This window comes from Dendrobates tinctorius, unplaced genomic scaffold, assembly GCF_039654945.1.
Source record: "Dendrobates tinctorius isolate UK_male_01 unplaced genomic scaffold, ASM3965494v1 ptg000019l, whole genome shotgun sequence".
Taxonomy (NCBI): Eukaryota; Metazoa; Chordata; class Amphibia; order Anura; family Dendrobatidae; genus Dendrobates; species Dendrobates tinctorius.
Window position 1 is genome coordinate 67,366,284 of NW_027361687.1, and position 9,134 is coordinate 67,375,417.

Sequence of the window (9,134 nt, forward strand, 5' to 3'; positions counted from 1 at the left end):
TGTCAGATACAATGTTCTCAGGAATCCCGTGCAAGCGAACCACCTGTTGCAAAAACAGAGGCACCAACTCAGAGGAAGATGGCAACTTAGGGAGTGGTACAAGATGAACCATCTTAGAGAACCTATCACAAGTCACCCAAATAACAGTCATTCTTTGAGAGACCGGCATATCAGAGATGAAATCCATTGAAATATGGGTCTATGGCCTCCTGGGGACCGGCAAAGGCATCAACAACCCACTAGAGCAAGAACAAGATTTAGACCGGGAACAAGTCCCACAGGGCTGCACAAAATTCCTGACATCATGAGACAAGGTAGGCCACCAAAAAGAGCGACTCACCAGATCTCTAGTACCAAAAATACCTGGATGACCAGCCAATGCAGAGCAATGAACTTCAGACATCACTCTCTTCTTCCACTGGTCAGGAACATACAACTTTCCACTGGGGCAATGCTCAGGTTTGTCCTCCTGGAACTCTTGCAGAGCAAGTCTCAAATCGGGCGAGATGGCAGAAAGAACTACCCCTTCGCCTAAGATGGTGGCAGGCTTGGTCACCACAGGAGAATCAGCAAAGAAACTCCTAGAGAGGGCGTCTGCCTTGACATTCTTAGTTCCAGGAAGGAAAGAGACCACAAAATCAAAACGTGTAAAAAACAAGGCCCACCTAGCCTGTCTAGGGTTCAAGCGTTTAGCCGACTCTAGGTAAGTCAAATTTTTGTGGTCAGTGAGGACCACAACTTGATGTTTGGCTCCCTCCAACCAATGTCTCCACTCCTCAAATGCCCATTTCATGGCCAACAGTTCCCGATTACCCACATCATAGTTACGTTCAGATGAAGAGAACTTACGGGAAAAGAAAGCACAGGGATTCATTTTAGATGTTACCGGATCCTTTTGGGACAACACCGCTCCTGCACCAATCTCAGAAGCATCCACTTCTACCTGGAACGGGAGTGAGACATCAGGTTGCCGCAGAATCAGGGCGGAGGTAAATCTACGCTTCAGCTCCTGAAAGGAAGCAACCGCCTCCGGAGACCAATTCAACACATCCGCACCCTTCCTGGTCAGGTCAGTCAATGGTTTGGCAATACTAGAAAATTTTGCTATAAATTTCCGATAAAAATTAGCAAAACCCAAAAACTTCTCGAGGGCCTTCAAAGAAGTGGGCTGAACCCAATCATAAATGGCCAATACCTTGGCCGGGTCCATTTCAATAGTTGATGGAGACAAAATAAATCCCAAAAAAGAAATTCTCTGTACTCCAAAAAGGCATTTTGATCCTTTGACATACAGAGAATTCTCTCTGAAGATCCGGAACACAGTCCGAACATGTTCCACATGAGAATCCCGATCCTTGGAGAAGATCAAAATATCATCCAGATAGATAATCAAAAATTTATCCACAAAGTCTCGGAAAATATCGTTCATGAAGCATTGGAAGACAGAAGGGGCATTAGTGAGCCCAAAAGGCATTACCAGGTACTCAAAATGTCCCTCCGGAGTATTAAACGCCGTCTTCCATTCATCCCCCTGCTTAATGCGGATAAGATTATACGCCCCCCTGAGGTCAAGCTTGGTAAACCAGCAAGCACCTCTGACTCTAGAGAATAGATCTGAAATCAGGGGTAACGGATACTGATATTTAATAGTAATTTTATTGAGGGCACGATAATCAATACAAGGCCTTAAAGAACCATCCTTCTTGGCCACAAAAAAAAAACCGGCACCTAAGGGTGAAGAGGATGGTCTAATATGACCCTTCTCCAACGCCTCCTTAATATAGGACCGCATAGCCTCGTGCTCGGGTACAGATAAATTGAAGAGCCGACCCTTAGGAAATTTACACCCCGGGTTTAGTTCAATTGCACAGTCATAACTCCTATGAGGAGGCAAGGACGCAGACTCATTCTCACTAAATACATCATAGTAGTCCGCCAAATAGTCAGGAACCTCATGCGACTGAGGAGAGGTGGAAAAAACCAGAGCCTCACTAAAGGTACACCGGCAACCCCAACTCACCACAGACACAGACTTCCAATCCAAAACTGGATTATGAATCTGCAACCAGGGAAACCCCAGAACAACGGCATCATGCAGACCATGCAACGCCAAAAATCTGCAATTTTCTTGGTGGTCTGGGGCGACCCGCATGACCAACTGGGTCCAAAACTGAGGTTTATTTTTAGCCAGAGGGGTAGCATCAATCCCCCTCAAAGGGATAGGCGTCTGCAGAGGTGTCAACGGAAATCCACAACGTTTAGCAAAATCCAAGTCCATTAGGTTTAGCGCTGCTCCCGAATCCACAAAAGCCTTGGCGGAAAATGTGGACAGGGAACAGATCAGAGTAATCACCAAAAGAAACTTAGGCTGAACCCCACCAACAGAAAACGTGTGTGCAAAGCGTTTCTCACGTTTAGGACAAACAGAAATAACATGTGAGGCATCTCCACAGAAAAAACACAGCTTATTACGCCTTCTGAATTCCTGACGTTGTGCCTTAGACAAAACTCTATCACATTGCATAGGTTCAGACGTCTGTTTAACCGCTGGCAACACCTCTCGTGTAATCCTGCGTTCACGTAAACGCCGATCAACCTGAATGGCTAAAGACATAGAATCGTCCAGACCAGAGGGAGCAGGAAATCTCACCATAGTATCTTTTACGGCTTCTGACAAACCCTTCCGAAAGAGAGCAGCCAAGGAACTATCATTTCAGGTAGTAAGGACTGCCCACTTTCGGAACTTTTGACAGTACAACTCTGCAGATTCTCGACCCTGGTTCAATGCTAACAGGCTCTTTTCAGCCTGATCAATAGCATTAGGTTCGTCGTACAGCAACCCCAAGGCTTGAAAAAATGCGTTCACATTAGTCAGAATAGGGTCATCTGGTTTCAAAGAAAACGCCCAATCCTGGGGATCGCCGCGCAGCAAAGAGATGACAATTTTAACCTGCTGCGCGGGGCTCCCTGACGAGTTAGGCTTCAAAGCAAAAAATAATTTACAATTATTTTTGAAACTCAAAAATTTAGATCGATCCCCAAAAAATACATCAGGTGTGGGGATCTTTGGTTCAACAGCATGTGAACGAGCAAGATAGGCGGAAATTCCTCGCACTTCAGCAGCGAGCTGCTCCACACGATCAGACACTTGCTTTATCTCCATTGAGAGAAAAAAAAATTCCTCCTACGGCCTCAGAGATATAGAGGAAAGAATATACACACACCTTTTTTTTTTTTTTTTTAAACACAATTCTTTCCTGCTATTGAGTACCTCAGGATCTGCGGTTTGGCGGGTGATTCTGTTATGATCGAGTCACCGTAGGAGGCAAAAACAGAAATGCTAGCTAAGTCCTGAAAACCAGAGAAGTTGGCAACTATCAGATTGCAGACCCCTGAACCTATCAACACAACTAGCAGTAGCCGTGGGCGGTTCCTACGATGACCTAGGCCCCTCGATCACAGCCGGAGAGATACATAGGCCTAAAGAAGGAAAGGGGAAATCTAACTGCCCCAGAGCAGACCCCAAAGCAATAGGCAGCCCCCCACATATAATGACGGTGAAGCAAGATGAAAACACTTACACAGACAGAAAGACAGGCTGAGCAAAGACGGGGCCCAAAAACTACCTAGATAGGAACGGATAGGAAGGCTGCTGTCTGCAATCTGCCAAAACCCTATCAGAGACAAAAGCCAACAAGCTGATATAAAAATGGCCCTGAAGCAACTAAGCTTCAAAAACTAAATCAGCACTCAGGTTCCTTCAGAAGACAGAGCTCACGGAACACTGCACACTCCAGCAGGGAGTGGCAGAAACCAAAAAGCAAGAAAAACAAAAACAAATCTTAGATGCAAAAAGGCAAAACAGAAAACTTAGCTTTAGGAGAGCAGGAATCAGACTGGTGTCCAAGAGTCCACAGAGAAATCACCCGCAGGGCAGAAAGGGCGTAGGCTGCCTTAAATCCAGTCAGTGACTCCACTCAGCCAATCATCTTCATTAGTCCCAGGTGTCTGATAATCAGGCTCACTACCTTCCTTCACTAGAATAGGGAGTTCACCAGGCCTCAGTGACGGAGGGGAAAATGAACTCACAACAGCTGACTGGATATAAGGCAGCCGACGCCCTTCTGCCTTGCTGGTGATTTCTCAGAGGGATTCTAGGAGACCAGTCTGATTCCTGCTCCTCAAAAGCTAAGTTTTCTGCTCTGCTTTTTGCATTTGTGTTTTGGTTTTGTTTTGCCTTGTTTTTCTGGATTTCTGCCATTCCCTGCTGGGGTGAGCTGAATTCCTTTTTGCTCTGTCTTCAGAAAATACCTTAGTACTGATATAGTCTTTTTGAAGCTTAGCGTCTTCAGGGCTTTTTTCCTTATCAGTCTGTTGGCTCTTGTTTTGATATGGTTTTGGCGGATTGCAGACAGCAGCTTTTCTATCCTGTCCTATTTAGTTAGCTTGGGCCCCATCATTTGCTCAGCCTATCTTTCTATCTGTGTGAGTGTTTTTCATCTTGCTTCACCGTCATTATATGTTGGGGGCTGCCTATTGCTTTGGGGTCTGCTCTGGGGCAGTTTAGATTTCCCTTTCTGTCTTTAGGCTATTTAGTTCTCCGGCTGTGATCGAGGGGTCTAGGGCACGGTAGGAACCCCCCACGGCTACTGCTAGTTGTTGTTGATAGGTTCAGGGGTCTGCATTCCGATAGCTGCCAACTTCTCTGGTTTTCTGGACTTAGCTAGTATTTCTGTTTTTGCCTCCTACGGTGACTCATTCATAACAGACCCCTAACTCCGAAGGCTCTCAGCCTTCTGAGCAGATAAAGCCTTCTAATGACCCAATACCCGCTATAATATGTCTAAATGGTGGTGAAAAAATCCATCTGTGTGGATTTTCGGAAGTCAGTGATAAATACAGATAATGGGACACTCCACATATAGATATTCTGACCATTTTTTATCTATTGCCCTTAGGGATACACCCTCTTCTTGTTGCTTCAGATGTATCAGAACATTTTTTGCATGTGCACAAAGGAGATATCTTTCCATTAAAATTAGCAGGCATTGAAAGGGTGTTGAAGCCAATTAGGGAAGGAGATCGAAAAAGAAAAATCCTCAGAAGAATCATCCTGGATTTTTCCCTTGATGTAATATTACAATATAATGAGGAATGTTTCTCTTTCGATGCCTTATTTGTATTTCGATATTCTTCTGTTTATAATTTAGTATGTTGGACCTACAGTTTCCTCTGATTGGATGCTATACGTACAAGTGACGAAAATCCAGGCGTATTTATTGCCGTTGTATATTCATTCCTTTCATAGCATGATTAGGGCTATACACCGAAACGCGCTGGTTTTCATAGATTCTGTGTGAATCGGTCTGTCTGCTTTATGGAGTTTACATTTTCTCTTAATAAACTGAAGATTTTATTTCCTGAGCATCCATCGCTGGAGATTTTCTTCTTTGTATTACTGCTGTTTGCAGCCCTGGCCTGGGTGGCTTTGTGCGTTGCTCCTTCCACAGTACTGGTGTCATTGTAGCTGGTGAGCTGACTCCCTTCTCTTTTCTCCCTTTTTTTAATGCTGCTTTATAGATGTCAAGACAACAAATGTAACTGGGGAGAATGGCAACAATGTAACACTCAGACTATGTGCCCACGATGCGATTTTTAAGCATTTTTGCCCCGATTTTCGGTGCAAAAACGCTGTGAAAACGTTTACAAATCGTGTACAGAACGCCACCCATGCATTCCTATGGCATTCCGCACATGCTGTGCTAATGCTGCGCTTTTTTCTACGACGGAATCGCATCGCGGAAAAAATCGCAGCATGCTCATTCTTTTGTGCGGAATCGCAAAGAATTGCCGCAATTCTGCACCCATAGGAATGCATGAGAATCACTTACTTCCCGCATGTGGCTATGGCCACCATGCGGGAAGTTAAGCGTCTCATGTGCGGTTGGTACCCACGGTGTGGAGGAGAGGAGACTGTCCTCCAGGCCCTGGGTACCATACCCCTGTAAAAAAAAGAATAAAAAATAAAAAATCGGGGTATATTTACCTTCCGGCGTCTCGCGCTGCATTCCCGGCCTAAGCGTTCCCAGTAATGCCTTGCGGCAAGGTCCTGTGATGACGTAGTCTCGCGTGACTCTAGCGGTCTCGCGAGATCACTATAGTAACGCGAGACCAACGTCATCACAGGTCTCGCAAGGCATTACTGGGAACGCTGAGGCCTGGGATGGCAGCACGGGACGCCGGAAGGTAAATATACCCCGATTTTTTATTTTTTTATCATTTTTAACATTTTATCTTTTACTATTGATGCCGCATAGGCAGCCTCAATAGTAAAAAGCTGCTCACACTTGTCAAACACTATGTTTGACGAGTGTGACCAACCTGTCAATCACTTTCCAAGCGATGCTTCAAATCGCTTGGAAAGTGCTTGAGAAAATCACGGCAAAATCGCGAACAGAATTGCGGCAAAATCGCGGTGAAATCGCGCGGAAAGGAGTCCGGTTTTCAGTGTGCGTTTTAACACGCAACGTGGGCACATAGCCTAAAAGTGCCTGAGATGAACATAAACAATATCACCTGGCTTTATGGTCATAATTACATTGCATCAACAGGACCAGAAAAACCCATCAACGCAGTGAGAACATATAGGGGGAAGCTCGTGAGTAGAGTTGAGCGATACCGTCCGATACTTCAAAGTATCGTATCGGATGGTATCGGCCGATCTTTAAAAAAAAGTATCGGTATCGCCGATTCCGATACCGGAAGTCCCATTCAAGTCTATGGGACTTCCGGTATCGGAATAAGAAAAACCCTTTCCTGCCCTTGTACAGCCTCTCTGGGGTCTGTACGGGCCTTTCGGGGGGCTGTGCCGGCCTGCCAGGGGGTCTGTGCAGGCTCCGGTGGTCTGTGCCGGCCTGCCGGGGGTCTGTGCAGGCTCCGGGGGGCTGTGCCGGCCTGCCGGGGGGCTGTGCCGGCCTGCCGGGGGGCTGTGCAGGCTCCGGGGGGCTGTGCCGGCCTGCCGGGGGGCTGTGCCGGCCTGCCGGTGGTCTGTGCAGGCTCCGGGGGTCTGTGCAGGCATCGTCCGATGGGACTACAAGTCCCATCGGGCGATGCCTGCTACCATGACAGTGATTGACACATTAGCCAATGATGGGACAGTAGTAGTCCCATCATCCGGCTAATGTGTTAAATGTAAAAAAAAAAAAAGAATTACATGCTACATACATACAACATGCATACTACATAAATACTACATGCAACATACATACTACATATATACTACATGCATGCTACATACATACTGCATGCTACATACATACCACATATATACTACATACATACTACATGCATGCTACATGCATGCTACATGCTACATACATAACACATATATACTACATGCATGCTACATACATACTACATGCTACATACTACATATATACTACATGCATGCTACATACTACATGCTACATACATACTACATATATACTACATGCATGCTACATACATACTGCATGCTACATGCATGCTACATATATACTACATGCATGCTACATGCATGCTACATACATACCACATACATAACACATATATACTACATGCATGCTACATACATACTACATGCTACATACATACCATATACATACTACATGCATGCTACATACATACTACATGCATGCTACATACATACTACATGCATGCTACATACATACTACATGCTACATACATACTACATATATACTACATGCATGCTACATACATACTACATGCTACATACATACTACATATATACTACATGCATGCTACATACTACATGCTACATACATACTACATATATACTACATGCATGCTACATACATACTACATGCTACATACATACCACATACATACTACATATATACTACATGCATGCTACATACATACTACATATATACTACATGCATGCTACATACATACTACATGCATGCTACATACATACTACATGCTACATACATACCACATACATGCTACATATATACTACATGCATGCTACATACATACTACATATATACTACATGCATGCTACATACATACTGCATGCTACATGCATGCTACATACATACTACATACATACTACATGCTACATACATACCACATATATACTACATACATACAATACATTCATACAATACATACATAGACATACAGTACATATAACATAGAGTAACATACTTACCAATACTTGTCACATTGTTCCCCGAAGCCATTGTCGTCTACGGAATAAATATTAACATAACAAACCACAAAAATACTCACCCACGATCCGAAGCAGTCCACGAGTGTGTCCCACGACGATCTTGGGTAGAGAACTGCAGCATCAGCTGTTGCTGCCGTTCTCTACGGGCTGCAGGAATCCAATGACGGAAGGTAGGTATCCTTCCGCACTGTATTCCTCCGCCACTTAAAAAAAAAAAGTCCCTAGTCTCACTTTATGCCATTGCTGTGTGGGAAATTCCCACGCAGCAATGGCATAAAGTGAGACTAGGGACTTTTTTTTTTTAAGTGGCGGAGGAATACAGTGCGGAAGGATACCTACCTTCCGTCATTGGATTCCTGCAGCCCGTAGAGAACGGCAGCATCATCTGATGCTGCCGTTCTCTACCCAAGATCGTCGTGGGACACACTCGTGGACTGCTTCGGATCGTGGGTGAGTATTTTTGTGGTTTGTTATGTTAATATTTATTCCGTAGACGACAATGGCTTCGGGGAACAATGTGACAAGTATTGGTAAGTATGTTACTCTATGTTATATGTACTGTATGTCTATGTATGTATTGTATGAATGTATTGTATGTATGTAGTATATATGTGGTATGTATGTAGCATGTAGTATGTATGTAGTATGTATGTAGCATGCATGTAGCATGTAGTATGTATGTAGCATGCATGTAGTATATATGTAGTATGTATGTAGCATGCATGTAGTATATATGTAGTATGTATGTAGCATGTAGTATGTATGTAGTATGTATGTAGTATGTATGTGGTATGTATGTAGCATGTAGTATGTATGTAGCATGCATGTAGTATATATGTAGTATGTATGTAGCATGTAGTATGTATGTAGTATGTATGTATTGTATGTATGTAGTATATAT